The sequence below is a fragment of the Lucilia cuprina genome, chromosome 2 (assembly GCF_022045245.1).
Source record: "Lucilia cuprina isolate Lc7/37 chromosome 2, ASM2204524v1, whole genome shotgun sequence".
NCBI lineage: Eukaryota > Metazoa > Arthropoda > Insecta > Diptera > Calliphoridae > Lucilia > Lucilia cuprina.
The window spans coordinates 50,280,341-50,286,701 of NC_060950.1; positions in this window are offsets into that span (position 1 = coordinate 50,280,341).

The following is a 6,361-nucleotide window of genomic DNA, read 5'->3' on the forward strand; positions in this document are numbered from 1 at the left end:
GAAACATTCGGCTTAAATCGACTCAAATTTTTTTAATGTTTTTATTAACAAGACTGTAAGATCAATTATGTTTAAAATACACTATGGTGAAGGGTATATAAGATTCGGAACAGCCGAATATAGCACTCTTACTTGTTTAGTATTATTTTGGAAAAAACAGAATTGCATCACTCAAAACTATTAAATTTTGAGTAGATTTTAACGAAATCTAGTTACAAAGTACATTTTGTTTTGTATGGGAAATCTAGTTAAAATCAACTAGATTTGACTCGAAATCTCATAAGTACTAGAATTTTTGTATATGTAAATGGGGTATAAAACTTTTTTTGATCGTAAGTTTTTGACAACTAATGTACAGTGAATCAATTAAGTAATTTGCCTATGTAAAATTTTATAAATTTTAAGAAAAAACTTTATCTGAACAATTATTTTTAGCAAAATAAAGCAATTTGTTTGTTATATTTTTTAAGGAATATCTTATATTTTAAATTTCTACCATAAAAAGTAAAATCGTGATATTAATTAACGAGATTTTTGATAAAATGTGACCGTATTGTTTTTTGTTAATTTTTTAATATTACTGCATTATTTTATAAAATTTAATACTTTTATTACTCCTATTTGTTAGAATGACATTTTTTGATATTTATTAAAAAAATCTAAATATTTAAATACCAAATTTGTTGTAAAAATATGAAATACAGAAAAAACAAAACAATTTGTTTTAGAAAAATTAAAAAATATACAAAATATTTATTGGATATAGTTGGAAATATGCAATATATATGCAATTTATGCATTTATAACAAAATATGCAACAACAAATCGATGCAATTTTGAAGCAAATTATTTGATTCGAAAAGAGATCAGAAAGTGGGATTTTGGAAACTAACTTGTGTGAGAAATTATGCAGGGATGGATAAAACATTCTTAAAAATTAAAAAGAAATCCTTTCCTAAGTTTTACGAGGATCCGTCTATCCTCCACATAAAACATATTGCAGAAAATCAGCTTTAAAAAAGTTTTTCATTAAGAAAATTATCAATAACGTAAAAACAAAGATGATTTATTTATTTATTCAGTAATAAAAAAGCTAATTTGGGCAAAATAATATTACATAGTTCTGTAAAACGAATCCGAGTAAATTTCTCGTTTAAAATCGAATTAGCTTAATTTTTCTCGTTTTAACATTGGGTACACAAAGTAAATTGAATGTAATTTTATTCTTATAAATTAAATAATTATTTTTCTGCCTTTTTAATACAATTGTAACTAAACTTTAAAATATTTTTCTACTTGTCATGTTTGCAGGTTTTTACCAGAAATGATAAAGGGGTTTTACATTACAATACATTGTAAGAATATCAGAGTTTCATTGTCTTTAATACAAAATAAAATTTGTTGTCAAAATGTATTGAAGAATTTTCATTCATGTATTATGAAATCTATTTTTTGGGTTTATTTTCAATTTTAAATTGATTATGAAGAAAACTGCAAATTGTGTATTTTGTAAAAAAAAAGATTTTTAAAATTTTTTAAAAACTTAATACATTTTAAACTACAAAATGTTTTAGTTTAGACTACAAGACATAATACTTTGTATTAATACAAAATCAGATAATGTAAAGTACCTTTAAAAGAGAACAAAATTGAGAATTAATAATAGTTTTATCTTTGCCAAAACTTCTCGGTTTTAGCCAGAAAATTTTTTCGTAGCAAATAGAAAAAAATTGTCAAATAAATTGTTTGTTTATAAAGCACATTGAAAACAAAAAAATTTGCAATTCTTTATTTATTAAAAGAGAAATTTATTTTTTTTTGTTTCCGTAGTTTTTACAAGTACGAAGAGAAAATTCATTAATTTTCTTTAGCCAGAAAAGTTCTGGAACAAAATATGTATGATTATTTTTCTGAATTCTGAGTTTAAATAAAAACACGATTTAAAGTTTCAATAAGTGTATAGATTTTCTTAAAAAAAGACAAATGAAATAAGTTAGGGATAATGAGTACCAGAACAACATCAATAAAGGGATTACAAAAAGAGATTGAAAAATATTCCAAAAGTTGTACTTTTAAAATATTATTAGAGTGTATTAAACTCGCAACTCTAAAGGCGTATTATTCCTATTTTAGCGGTAATTTTTTTTATGATTAAAATAATTAAGAAGTAAGAGTTATATTCTGCAAATCATATGTCGTAAAAATTTCGGAAGTAATCATATACTTATGTATAAGGACTTTGATCATTAGATTATTAAGAACGTCAGCGTAATTTTCGGATAGGGACTTAAATGTGGGATTAGGTCAATTATGGATCAAGTTCTCCATATTTTAAAGTATTTTTTTAATTGTACCATAATTCTATCATAATGATAACTTTTGGAATGATGTATTAGCTATAAATTGATTTTTTGTAAGAGGGTATAACCCTCTTGGCGGACCGATCCTCATAATTTTATTTTTCATAAATATAGGTTTCGGTTCCTAAAAAAGGAAGATCTCATATGGGTTAAGGTTGAATTATGCTTAAATTTTCATAAAATTTGGTCCACATATTTTCGTTCCAACAAAATTTGTTTTATTGTGGTATTATTAAGTACGTAAAACCGTTAAAAACAATTATCAGCATCAAATATGGCCTATAGAGACTTCGATTGCTATAGAGCCCTTTTTGCAAAATGTACGTGAGCGACATGATTTTCGATTTTAGTTTTTTAAAGAAATCGATAATTTAGGTCGATTAGCATCATCTCTAAAAAATTTCGTAACTATAGATCCAACTCGTTTCGTGTTCTAACTCGTATTGTGTGCACACGATTTTTTTTTAGCAAATTGTCGCATTATTTTTGTTTTGTGTAGGACTTAAGAATACATACCATCAAAAAGGGCGGCTTTAATGACAGATTTGATATTTATATATTGTATACTAAGATGATTTTTGCAATTTATTAAAATTGTGATGATCCCTAGAAACCAACCAATTAAATTGGTACATATGTATATTTTGCCCAAACATCTACATATATAAGACGACAACGTAGTCAGGTTATATCCACTAGGTCCGTGAAGACATTCTCTACAATGCTATAAATTTAAAAAAAGGCGGCTTAAGAACAAGAGCTTTACTTAAAGACACACTAGGCAGACATCCCACTCTATGGGTGTATGGTAGTGATTCTGCTGAGATCAATGGTACAATAATAAGTACGTATCATTGTTAATTCCTCTATACGGCAATCAGCGTCCGTTATCGCCTTTAGTTGATAATATATTATGTCACTACTAGCCGACCGACCATGATGGGAAAACAACAGAAAAACAAAAACAAAATAAACAACGCAATAAAACTAACCTACATTCAAATATACGAACAGATGTCATTAAAACAAAATACACAACTCAATGACGCCAACAGCATCCAAACATACAAAACAAAATATACAGCTGAATAAAACCAGCTTTTTATAATATACGGTGTTGTTGTTGCTTATTTAACAAAGCATGAAAAAATATGACATTTTTTGATGTAATTTTCAGAGGTTGTCTAGGTTTTTTGCTCACATCTCCGTTATTTACCGACCGATTTTGCTGATTTTAAATAGCGATCTTCTCGAAAGCATGTCTAACAGAATTATTGAAGATTCGGGTTTCGCCGACATCTGGGGTCCTCTAAAAAATGATTTCAACAGACAGACAGACGAACATGGCTTAAACGACTCTGCTATCTATAAGGATCCAGAATATATATACTTTATAGGGTCGGAAAATTATATTATAGAAATTACAAGGTGATGGGTATAAAAATATTGAAATCGTTTTGAGCGAAAGAGAGGGAAATAGCTTTTTGCTCGTAACGTCTCTGTGTATCCTGTGATAGGGCTCTAGTATTGTTTTGAATGCGAAGATTTTCGGAAATTTACATGTACACAACACGATCGCAAACGAACCTCTTAACAAAGGCGTAAAAAATACAAAAATTTTATTTAGTTTCAAAGCATATTTTATAGCCATTGATTATTTGCATTTTGTCGATTAAAAGTAAACTCTAAATTATACTAATTGTATTTTATTCTTGTAACAATGCGTTTTGTTTAAATTGACACAAATTCTATAAAATCACTCGTAAGTTGTCTTAAAACAGATCATACATTATTCCGATTTGTTTTTCACTCTTAACTCTATTGTCTCTGTTTCTTTTGTATGTGTTTGCTTTTACACGTGTATTTCTGTGTGTAGATGGTCAACTGCTTTTTGAACTTCGGCAGCACTACAGACAGTATTCATAAATCATTTTTAACGCACTCGTGCAGATGTCTATTGTGTACTTCCAATTAGACCTGGTTCACACGTAGATACTCTTGTTGAGAAACTTTTGATTTTGTTTATGAGAGAAAAAGATGGTTGATATTTCTTTATCTTTCTCTCACAAAAAAAAATCAAAAGTTTCCCAGTGTGAACCAAGTTTTAAGCATTCTACGTGTCAGGCATTCTACGCTTTTGTGCTTGTAACTTTCAGCATACAAATACCTGAATTCTACTTTTTTGACAGACGTATTGAATGCTACTTTATAATTAAGTAATTCAACCGTTCATGTGAACTTGGTATAATTATGATAAGGGTTCTATAAATCGGCTTTCGGAAAATGGAAAAAATTGTCTTTTTGTTCAAAAAAGACGGAGTCACCTATTTTATTCCATGAAAGTTATCGTCAAAAAAGTCGACAAGTCGGGAAAAATCGAAAAGTTAGTTTTTCTTCAACAATTTAAATTTATTAAATAGTTTGTTTATTTGTGTGCTGTTTCAAGATAGTGATCGAGTTATTTTGTTGTTTTATTCTATTTGTGGATGTCTGTTGGTTTCATTACCTTGTGTATTTTGTTTTGTGTGTGTGTTTTATTTCCTTTAGCGTTGTTGTTGTTCCTTTTGCTAAATTTTTTTCATGTTTCCGCAGACGTCTATTTTAATGTTTGTAATGGTTGCTGGTGAGCAGGATGGAGAAGAATGGTGGGAAAGAAAACAAACATTATTTGAAATTTTCATTATTTTTTTCAGATTATTCTTTTCACTTATTCGTACTGTTGATATTATATTCACGTAAAAAACTAAATACGTGTTTTTGATTAAAAAAATTAAAATTTGAATTAAAAATACTATTTATTATTTTTTTACTTTGTTTACAAATAAGTAATTAAAATGGATTATACAACCAAACTGCAAAAACGACATGAATAGTTGCATGTAAAAATTCACCGTATAAATGTTCATAAATTTTCAATATTATCATTAAAAAAACGCATAATTATTTTTATAATATCAATAGTGAGAATGAGTGCGAAGAGGAATGTCAAAAACAATCATGAAAATCCTAAATCATATTTGTTTTCTTAGACCTCGTCCACACTAGGATTCTTTTGTTGAGAAACTTCTTCTTAATTCTCTTTTGAAGTTTCCTTAATGTCCACCCATTGAAACTTTTGTTTCAGAATTTACGTTGTATTGATTTGTTGTTGTACGAATGAAAAGAATAACAAAACAAAACAAGTTTCCCAGAACGGGAAACTCCGTACGGCTAGAGAGATGAATGATGTTATTTCTTTTTCTCTCTCACGCAAAATCAAAAGTTTTCCAAAAAAATTTCCTAGTGTGGACCGGCAGTTACAATCATTCTTTTACTATTTTGCACAGAAAGTCGATTGTTCAATTATTTGAAAGTCGATTTAAAGAACAAAGCACATAAGACCAGGTTCACACAAGGAAACTTTTGATTTTGTGTGTAAGAGAAAGATCAAAAATCAAAACTTTTCCAAAAAAAGTTTCCTAGTGTGAACAAGGTCTAAAGAAAACAAGCCGACAAAAATAAAACGAACAGTAACAGCTGTTTTATCAAAGTAAATTTTTTTTGTGTGGTGAGTTATTTGTTTTAAAAACATGACCTGGTTCACGCTAGGAAAATTTTTTTTGGGAAACTTTTGATTTTTGTGTGCAAGAGAAAGAGAAATAAATATCAACTATCTCTTTCTCTCACACACAAAATCAAAAGTTTCTCAACAAAAGTTTCCAAGTGTGAACCAGGTCTATGTATTTCTGCACGTGGAACAGACACAAAAACTGGCTTTCATTATTTACATTTTCAATGTGTGTTTATACACGTGGAAAAGATTCAAAAAAGTTGATTTTCATGAATGGCTTCCTGACAATATGTCGTCAACATATGTCTCTTTTCTCAAAATTCTTGCAGATAAAGGACTATCTTTTTCAGAATCTGATGCTAATTGTAGAAGGGTCTTAATTGCCAAATAAGGTGCACATGCTATATCGAAAGTTACCGTTGTCAACTTAAAAACTTCAATTGGACTTGAA